Source organism: Odocoileus virginianus, chromosome 6 (genome assembly GCF_023699985.2).
Source record: "Odocoileus virginianus isolate 20LAN1187 ecotype Illinois chromosome 6, Ovbor_1.2, whole genome shotgun sequence".
NCBI lineage: Eukaryota > Metazoa > Chordata > Mammalia > Artiodactyla > Cervidae > Odocoileus > Odocoileus virginianus.
Window position 1 is genome coordinate 14,356,217 of NC_069679.1, and position 10,753 is coordinate 14,366,969.

Here is a 10,753-nt window from a genome sequence, read left to right on the forward strand (position 1 = left end):
AATCACAGCAATGCTGTCATACCTAGTGGGGTTAATGGTGATCCTCTGGAGTCCCCTGGTGCCTCCAGACACATGTATAGTTTCCTTACCTGTCTCCTAGATGCTTTTTATTTTATGTGTGTGTGTGTGTGTGTGTGTGTGTGTGTGTGTGTGTAACCCAGGTTCAATCCCTGGGTTAGGAAGATCTCCTGGAGAAGGAAATGGCAACCTACTCCAGTATTCTTGCCTGGAAAATTCCATGGATGGAGGAACCTGGTAGGCTACAGCCTATGGGCTCAGACACAACTGAGCCACTTCACTTTCACATATACACATATGTAGTTGGTTTGTTCATGCACAGAAAGATAAACTAGAAACTTTTCTAAGCTGAGGCTGCTATTTGTGACTCAAAGTGACATAATATTGTACCCAAAGAAGGAGCAGAATTCCATTCATGGGTGGAGGAATTTTATCGCTGCTGAGTAAACTTGAAAGAAATGACAGAAAACAAGAGGGAAGTGTGTATTTTCATAATTTCCCCAAAAAAGAGAAGTTCGCATTTTGTGGAGGTACAAACACTGACAGAAAGATGCTCTAATAGGTTTATTCACATCTTGGTAACCCAGATGTTCAGACACTGCACAGGCGTCGCATACATTGCTGATATGAGTTTAAGTTGGTACAACTACTCTTCAGGGTGATGTGCCAGTATCCATCAACATTTCAAAAGCATACGCTCTTTGATCCAGCAATCTCTGTCCTAGAATTTATTCTCTACATATTCTTGCCATGTGTAATGACTGAGTAAAAGGATATGCCTTGCAGCATTGTTTGCAGAAGATTGGAAAAAATCTTCAAAGTCCATCAGTGAGGGATTATATATATATATAAAATCATATATATATATAGGGGTACAAATAGATATAATTATTTATATAATTTATATATACCTATATATTTATATAACCATACATTATAGTATTACAATATTCAATACTGAATTTATATATACCATAGGTATTTATATCTACAGAGATGCATTATATGTGGTATATATTCTTATATATATTATATATATGGTATAGTGTTCCAGAACAGGAATACGTAGAATGCTATAGGCCAGCAGAAAGAATGAGGCTAGATATACGGGTGGACCGTCAAGTTCAGGTGGAGGGGCTGGGTGCATGTGCCGGTGTCATAGCACCGCTTGCCCTCCTCACCCATCCTTCCCCTTCCGGTCCCCCTCTCTGCCCCCTTTCTACAGAGTGACCTCTGTAAACTACATGGACAGACTCCCGTGGTCTCTGGCGCAGGTTGGGTTCAGCCCTCGGGGCACAGGGAGGGAGGAGAGCATGAGCCAGGTCTTTAGGCCCTGCCTCCTCCCTGGGTTGCTCCAGCTGGCTTTGTCACTCACCCTGAGTCACCGAGCTCAGCTGGTGCTGGCCCTGGTTACTGCACCTCCCTGGGCTTCTCCTAGGTCCTGCCCACACTTCTATAAGCAGGCCATTCGTTAAACGCAACTCGAAGGACTCATGTCTATGTGCACCACCTGTTTTCTGTCAGGACTCTGATACAGTATTTAGCACTTATGCAAAAAAAAATTTGCAAGTTGGAGATTGGGGGGCATGCACTTATGTATGCTAACAGCTCTGGAAAGCTGCACAGAACCTGATAACGGTGGTACCTCTAGGAAGTGGTGGCTTGGGTCTGGGAGCCGGATAGAGGGAAATTATCTTATTGTATATTTATTTTTTCCCTTCTGAATTTTGTACTATAAGCATGTATTACTCTAAAAATAATTTTTGTGAATTTTTTAAAATGAATTTGACATGTAAAATTGCAGGTGTAAGGTGTGCACTGTACTATCTGATATGTTTATATATTGTAACATGACTGCGATGTAGCACTAATGATCACATTACATATTTATAGTATTATAATATCATATTGTCTATTCATTATACTGTGTATTAGGTCTCTATGGCTTGTTTACTACCTGTTTCAAGATCGTACCTCTAAACACCCTCACTCTGGGGCTTCCCTGTTGGCTCAGTGGTAAAGAATCTATCTGCCGATGCAGGAGACACGGGTTCGATCCCTAGTCCAGGAAGATCCCATGTGCCTCTGAGCAACTAAGCCTGTGATCCACAAGAGAGGCCACTGTAACGAGAAGCCAGAGCGCCACAGCTAGAGAGTAGCCGCTGTTCGCCGCGACCTAGAAATAAGCCCAGGCACCGACAAACACCTAGTGCAGCCAAATTTAAAATAAAAACCCACCCTCACCCTTAGTATCCCCCATCCCCCAGTCACCGCCATTTACTCTCTCTTTTTTTTCTGGTTTAACCCTTAGGTGTCACCTTTAAGTGATGTTATGTAGTACCTGTCTCTGCCTGACTTATCTCACTTAGCATAAAACACTCAGAGTCCGTCCACGTTGTCACAAATAAATGGGAGGATATCTTCCTTTCTCGTGGCTGAATATCAGAATAAATTTTAATTTTTTAGAAGATAATTTTAAAAAGAAAGACTGCAGAGGGGCAAGGTGCCAGAAGGCATCACATGCAGCTGTCCCTGCTCACCTCGAGCCTTCCTTCTGTAGGAGAGGCTGCCTTTGCTGGCAGTTACTCCAAGCTGCCAACTGAAGAAAGAAGAAAGGAAGGGAAAGAAGAAGGGAAGGAGGGAGGGAAGGAGGCATGGTTAGCAGGCTTCTTCCACTCCAAACTACAGACAAGAGGTGCAATGTTTTAAGAGAAATTGACACATTAACTCTTAACGCATTTTCTGACTCTTATTGACAGGCAAGAGGTTCAAGACAAGGGCAAGAATTTCCCAACCCCCATCAGCGTGTGTGTTGGCCCCACCTTGTCCACCCGCTGTGGAGGTCAGAGTCACAGTGACCAGGACAGCGTCTGCTTGGGACATTCAAGTAAGCCCACCCTTCGGCCCCTCTCTGACCTCCCTGCCACCCCCTCTGCCAGCCCTGGTCTGAGTCACAGGCCGGGAGGCCCCGTCCACCTGCTCCGGGCAGGATTCCTCCTCCTCCACTGTGGTCTGCCCTTTACTCAGCAACTCTCTATTTTTATCACCCTCATTATACTGCAGGGCTCTTCATTTTCATCTCATTGTTGGTGGGGCCATCCGGAGACTTTGTCACCCAGGAGACAGGGAGGGAGGCTGCACTCTGCTCCTCTCCGGACGTGGCTAAGTCGTCATCTGACAGCGCGCAGTGGGCTGTCTTTTCTGGTTGTAGGATGACCGCCAGAGCCATCGGCGGTTCCAGCTCTTCCTCTTCCCAGAGTGTCTGGTTCAATCGCGGTTCCCTGCATTGGTCCTTCCCTGCTTATCCAGAAAGGGAGAAATGTATCTATATTTTATAGACAGATATATAATTGATAGAGAAAACAGAACATCCATACAAGCCCTTGGTGTGAATCTTTCGGGGAGAAAAATGTCTGGAGGTAACTGACTGCAGTATTAGGAGCCTGTGGAACAGACACACGCCTGCCCTGAAGAACAGGTGTCTCTGCTACTTCCGAAGGCTGGGGCTAGAAGAGGAGACCCCAAAGCACATTTGCATATATACTGCTGGTACTTTTGCCCCAGGCTGCACTGCAGCAACTGGAAAAAGATTAGGATTTCAAGGAGGTGACCACAGGGGAAAGGAGGGAGCGAGGCACTGCTGTTGAGAGGAACTGGCGCTCTGCCTCTGTCCCCAGCATGGTTTCTATCTGGGGGTCCTGCCCCCACTCTCTCCCTCACACTATGCTCTCCTGTAGCAGGGACAGAGGGCCCCAAGCCCCCACACCTGTTCCTTTCCTCACGTGGCATCTCTGCTGGAGCTGCTCCTTCTCATCCTTTGAAACCCCCACCACAAATGTCACTTTAGGGAACCCTTCTGGAACCCCTGCCCTCTGCCCCTCAGGCAGAGTTAAACATGCTTTCCCTGAAATTTCTTGTTCCAGGATTGTTATGGTTGGTTGTCCACGGCCTGATTCTCCCACTGCTTTTGTATCGCCAGACTTTGCTGGGTGCCCAATGCACAGGAAACAGATTTGTTGAATAGTACTGGACCCAGAATGATAATTAGAGATGATTATGTAAAGGGCCTGACGACCGATGGCTTGCTTTGTGCCAGGCACTGTGCTGAGAACTTCACAGGCACGCTCCCCCTTAATCCTCACCACCACCCAAGAGGTGGGTGCTATTACTCCCCATTCCGCAGAGGGCGAGACTAGATGAGGGTAAGTAACACAGTCAAGGACATGCAGGTAGAAACTGATGGAAATTCAACTTCAATCCAAGTGTGTCTGATTCCACAGCATCTGCTCATTTCTTAAGTTTTTGAAACTCAGAAGTAATACCTGAATGTGGTAAGGAATAAAAAGAATCCAAATTCCATTAAAGGATAAAAAGTATGCCATTCTCTTACCTGGATCAACAGTCCCATTCCCTGAACCAGCCGCTCTTGTCAACTTTCTTTTCCTTCCAGAAACAGTCTCTGCATACACCCCACTATGGATTTGCCCTCACTGCACACACAGTAGCACACTCTATACACTGTGCTACACACTTGCTTTTTCCCTTTTAATTGTTATCTTGGGGATTGTTCCATTATCAATAGTTACAAATCTATGACCATTTAAAAAAAAACAAAAACAGATACAGAGTAGTCCATAAATGGACATACCATAACTTATTTAATCATCCCCTGTTAATGATGCTGTGTTGATGGGCATTTAAGTGGTTTCCTGCCTTTTGCTATTGTACATGGGGCTATAAAGTATATTCTTGTCCATAAGTCTCAACATTAAGTTATATTACTTTACATATAAATTGTTGGTCCTTCTAGAATTTTTGGCAAAATGAATGGGGTAGAGATCCAGTACAGATGTTGACCATTTCACTCTACTGTGGTCAGTTATCTCACCTGAGATATAGTAGGTGCTCGTAAATGGTTATCGTGATAATCACAGCAGCATCCACTGGAGCATGCCATCAAGGTATGTTTATTGAATCTACGAGCATGCAGTTAATCGACATGACGTCTTAAGGATGGCTACCTGGAAGCCTTGTAACTGTCAGAATGACTAAGTCCTAATAGTCACTTTCACCCATCAGAATGAATGAGTTTGCAAAACTTCCTAAGAGTGGGTTTTGACATGGGGAGGGGTGAAAGACATCACATAGGTACAGTGATGGGATGCACCAAACAGTGATGATCCAGGAAAAGAAGCTTCTGATGACAAATTCTGGGTGAATTGACTGACATTTCTCATGGAATGGTTTGGAAGAACCACTGCAGGCTAAGTGGGTCAGCTGAGGGCTGGAGGGAATGGAGGTGTGTACTCATGCTAAGTGAGGTGATGAGCAAAGAAGCAAGGCCACCAGGAGTCAGCTCAGAGTGCTGAACACAGAACTGATCCTTTGGTTATGTGAGAACATACAGGGCTTATGATGGGCACTTAGAGGCTTGTGATCTGTACTTGGTGGATAGAAGATGGAAGATGCCATGAGAGAGAAAGGTAATGCCATCAACCATATAGACTGGTTGAGGGAGATGCTCTCTTATCCAAGATGGGTGGAGGTGCTGATCCCACCAGCTGGGGATCCCTAGGAGATACAGATGAATTGCTCTGGGGTGGGATAGCTACTCTCCAGATAAGATAGCCACTTCCTACAGAGTGGAAGAGTAGGCCAGGGGCTGCTCCTCAGCACTGGAGTTGATGGAAATAAGCAAAGCCCCTGCTGGACAGATGCAGGAGCATCTACAGAGAAAGGCAGGAGGAGAAGAGGATGACAGAGGACGAGATGGTTGGATGGCATCACTGACTCAATGGACATGAGTTTGAGCAAACTCCAGAAGATAGAGAAAGACAGGGAAGCCTGGCATGCTGCAGTCCATGGGGTTGCAAAGAGTTGGACATGACAGTGACTGAACAACAAGTCGTGGTCCCAAGCACTGTATGAGGACTTGGTAATAAGAATCAAAATAACAGCTGAAACCTACCATAAACCAGGCCCAAGTATTAATTCATCTAATTCTCATCCCAGCCTTACAAATTTATACCCATTTTGCACATGAGAAAAATGAGTCACACAGAACTTGACCCTCCAGAACTGGAGTAACTGGCATCTACTATCAAAATTTGGTTATGAGTTTAGTCCTAACAGTTGCTCTTAGAGACCATCTGCTATCTATCCCCTAAGATGAAGCCTTCACAAGGATAGCTCCCAGTAGGACAAGCAGGCCTTAAGTCATGTCTGTGACTTTCCTAAGCCCCTCCAGGAGTAGAGAGATCTTAGAACCACTCTGCTCCTCCCAGCCCTTCGGGATGAGGCCTGGTGTAGAGACACAAGCTGATTCTCTGAATAATCCAACCACGGAATAGTGGGAGTAAGAGTGCTGGGCTGGGAGTGAGGAAGCCCAGGGCCAGGGGACAGATAGAATGGAGAGAGAGCCTGGGAGGAAGGAAGGAAGGAGATGGGCAAGGCTTCTGAGCCAGCTCTGGGCTGAACACAGAGGTCATGGGACCCCCGTGTGTCTGGCAGGCTCCAGCAGGAGTCAGGCAAGTGCAGAGGACAAGCAGGGAGGGTGTGGCTGGCCTCAGGCCTCATACCACAAACACCTCGCCATCAGCAAAGCCAGGATGCCCCAACATGCGAATCCGAGAGCTTCGTGTCAACTTGGCAGCGAGTTGTCTCCACCATGCTGGGAGGGGTGGGGTGGTTTCTACAGAGAAGCGCTTGTTTAGTCCTGAAACATCTCCTAGGGTGTGCTGTTTCCTCCTTCTCACCCCCACCCCACACCCAGAGCCAGACAATGCTCTGCTCTGGCTTTGTCACAGCTTCAGACACATACGAACTGGCCTGGCTGGGGATAAACACAGCATGGAGTCAATAAAAGAATGATGCTGACTGCCTTCAGTAGCCCCAAACCTCAACACCACCAGCCGCAGGCCCACCATCACACCCATCCCTTGCTCACTGCCTACAGAGAAAAAGGCAGTAAAGAGTCAAGCCATCCCCTTTCATCAACCACACTTGTGACAATCATAATGTCCCCAGGCCTCTGTCCTTGCTCTGGTCTGCGAGGAACTTTGGAGCTGTCCTTCCAGCCCCCACAGGTTGTCATGGTGCCTGCTGCTCAGACTTTTCATTGGACAGAGCTGTGCAGACTGTCTCCATGGCAATAAAAAGGATCTGTGGAGAAACGATGCTGGCCTTGGAAATTAACTCACAGGAACACTCCTGGGAAATAAGCTCCTCTTAGGGGGTCAGGAGACATTCCCCTCCTGAAGACGCAGTTTCTCAGCCGTTTCACTGGCCTGCGGAGCCTGGCTCTGTGATGGCCATGCCACCATCTTTGTCTACTCTCCAGCCACAGAGGATGGCAGCTCCAGGTTACTGGCTGCACCAGTAAAGAATGCAAATCAGGGGACTTCCCTGGCGGTCCAGTGGCTAAAACTGTTCACTCCCAATGCACAGGCCCTGGGTACGACCCCTGGTCAGGAAACTAGATCCTACATGCCAAAACTAAAGATTCTGTATGCCTCAGCTAAGACCTGGTGTAGCTAAATAAATAAATGTTAGGGGAAAAACAAACAAAAAAAACCCCTGCAAGTCAGGAGAGTATAGTCGAGATACAGAACAACTTTGCCCTTCCTAGGGTCCACAGGTAGTGTCCCTGCCCCTGGGTTGCACCCCTCCATCCTCCCCACATGACAGGACCTGGGTTATCCCTGCTAAGATATGAGCTGATACAGCTGGAGACACTCTCTCTCCTCTGCCCAGATACCTGTGTATTTTCCTTTGATAACAAAACAAACAGATCTCTGCTGGTCCACTCCAGTCTTTCTCTGCCCTGTGTCTGCATCTTGTCTTCTGCCTTTCATGCCAAGAATCTTGGCTTTTGCACTGTTCGGGTTCACAGTCCAACAGGGAGGGCACTCGAGTTCTTTGAAATGCCTAGTCCCTTTCAAAACCAACCCTTTTCAAAACCAACACTCGCCCACCTGGAATCGAGCTGAGCTAGGTTGAGATGGCCTACATCAGGTCCCTAACCCCTTATCTCTCCCCAACACTACCTGCTTTCACAGAAGGATCAGAGGCCGATTCACACTTCAAGGTGACTAATAACAGACTAAAGTGTATCATCTCAGGGAGATCAGAAGTTAAATTGTGAGGAATGAGTCCCTATGTGGAATTTTAGGATTTTCAAGGAAGATTTTCAAAGAGTAGATTTTGGACTTCACTCTTAGAAAGGAAAAGAGAGAAACTATATGGATTTTCTTGTCTCCAAAGCATTTCTTTGTACTTGGTGACTTGCCTGGATGATAAAGGAAATTTGTTTTGTCTTACCTGCTATCTGTAAAGCCAAAAAAAAGTACTTTCTTATAAAATATTACCACACTAGGGACTTCCCTGGTGGTCCAGTGATTAAGACGCCTAGCTTCAATGCAGAGGGTGCAGGTTCCATCCCTGATTGGGGACCTAAGATCTCACATGCCACATGGTGTGGACAAAACATAAAAAATTTAAAATAATCCTGCCACACTTAAGCTAGGCATGGTGTCACCATGGAGGACTTTACCTCCACTATCTAGTGGGATGATGTCCTTCCCAGCAGTCCAGAGCACTGCCTTGTACCCACCACCTCTGATAGAGCAGCCCACAGTGAGCTTGGTCAGGTTCTGGTTAAGCGCACTTTTCCTGGCTTGCAGCTGGCCATCTTCTCGTTGTGTCCTCACACGGCAGAAGGAAAAAGAGGTCTCATATCTCTTTTATAAGAGCACTAATTCCACCATGAAGGGCCCACCTTTGTGACCTCATCTAACCCAAATTACCTCCCAAAGTTCCAATCTCCAAACACCATCACACTGGGGTAAGAGTTCCAACACATGACTATTGGGGGAGGCACACAAAACGTCCGTCCATAGCACTCCCTGTTCAAACCCAGAAGCTCCTACCCTGGAAAAGAGAACTTCCTGGGAAACATCAGTGCAGGAGGTAATGGGCCAAGAGAACCTGGCACAGGACTTTCTCAAGATAAGCTTGGAATGAGGATCAGGAACCTGATTCAGGGACCGCTTCTCCTAAACAGCCCATCACATTGTCAAGCTCCTTACCCTCCATGGGACTGTTTCCTCATCTGTAAAATGACAGAGGGGAGGAAAGGTAGGGTAAACCAGATCTTTTGTATGACATTTTCTGATTCTATTTTCCTTGATTCTGGGGTACAGATGTTGCCAAGGCAGGTGATGAGCAGGTTTCAACCTTTTTTGGAAAAGATAAGAGACCAGGTGCACTGGAGAGAAACCAGCAAATTTGGCAAGAAAAACACAGCCTCCATGACAAGTGGCTTGGGTTTTATAAATCCTCAGGGAGCCGCACCTCCCCACACCTGCTTCAGTTCTTAACTACCAACAAGTGAAGCAAGGCAGCAGAGACACTGAAATGTTTGACGGGTTAGATGATGAACTTCAGGAGCATGGGGAAGAGAAGAAAGGAGTTAGGAGAATTGCGGACACAGATCCATCTAATGTGGGCTGTTGGGGTCTGTTTTGAAGTTGGGTGGTGGGGGTGATGGCTTCTTTTGCTTGGCACCCCATACTCCTTCCTGATGCCTGTTAAAAGGAGCCAACTGTACTCTCAATAAGCTGTTTAATTGGCCAATGGGACCGTGTGCTTTAGATGATAAAATCTGACCCAGGACACTCAAGACCCAAAACGCCCAGTACTCTGGTCAGGATTCCTGTCAAGGTATCCAGTTACTAGCCCCAAGCCTCCCCATCTCAGTCCCACACCTGGAGTATGTCAAGTCGCCAAGGCCCCAGCCTCACCATCAACACCTTTTGTCAATTGTCTCCAGAAGCTGGGTCGCCAGAAATAAGACAAAAGAAAGCTCTGTCTTCCTCCCTTCCCACGTCCTCACATTCTAAACTGTCTTGATTTTCACTCAGGAAAAAGTAAAGGGAATTGTTAATATGTGAATTTCACTGCACTAAATACTGCATTTAAATGATTCTGGGGCTTTTTTTGACAAGTTGTTCAACAACATTCAGTTGTTGAAAGACCCCAGCCCAGCTCTCTTTGTGTGTAATGAGTTTATTCAGACCTTCTTCTCTCATCTTCCTTCCCTGCCTCCTCATTCTTTTTTTTTCTTTTTTAATTTATTTATTTTTAATTGAAGGATAATTGCTTTACAGTATTGTATTGGTTTCTACCAAACATCAGCATGAATCAGCCATTATTCGGGTTTATCCATGTCCCCTCCACTTGAACATCCCTCTCACCTCCCTCCCCATCCCACTCCTCCAGGTTGTTACTGAGCCCTGGTTTGAGTTCCCTGAGTCATATGGCAAATTCCCACTGACTGTCTATTTCACACATGGTAATGTGTTTCCATGTAATTCTCTCCGTCCATCCCACCCTCTCCTCCCTCCCCACAGCCCAAGCCATGTCCATAAGTCTGTTCTCAACGTCTATGTCTCCATTGCTGCTCTGCAAATATCTCCTCAGCCTTTTAATCCTCTGGTTTCTTCTGGGAATCCCATGGGACAGCCACATGGCCCGCTCAAACCATTAACCACAGATATGAGATCTGGCAGCTTGAAAGCCTCTAGTGAAAATTTCTGAAGGCTGTCACTTGGGGGAAGTGGACTAATTGCTATTTGGGGAAGAGGAGAGATTGTGTTTCTCCCTGGGGCCTCAGTGGAGCAACGGTTAAGTGTTTTGTCCCTGAAACATACTTGAGACCACAGATGGTCACTTCCTG

At 46.5% G+C, this 10,753-nt stretch overlaps 1 long non-coding RNA gene across 1 annotated transcript; it reads right to left on the reverse strand.

Annotated features, from left to right (window-relative positions):
* Positions 1 to 2,756: 2,756 nt before the first annotated feature.
* LOC110139476 (uncharacterized) lies at positions 2,757 to 8,774 on the reverse strand. The gene is made up of 2 exons (XR_011488185.1): positions 8,570 to 8,774; positions 2,757 to 4,340 (listed from the first exon to the last, which is right to left on the reverse strand). It is a non-coding gene; the product is annotated as an uncharacterized lncRNA (long non-coding RNA).
* Between the last annotated feature and the right edge of the window lie 1,979 nt (positions 8,775 to 10,753).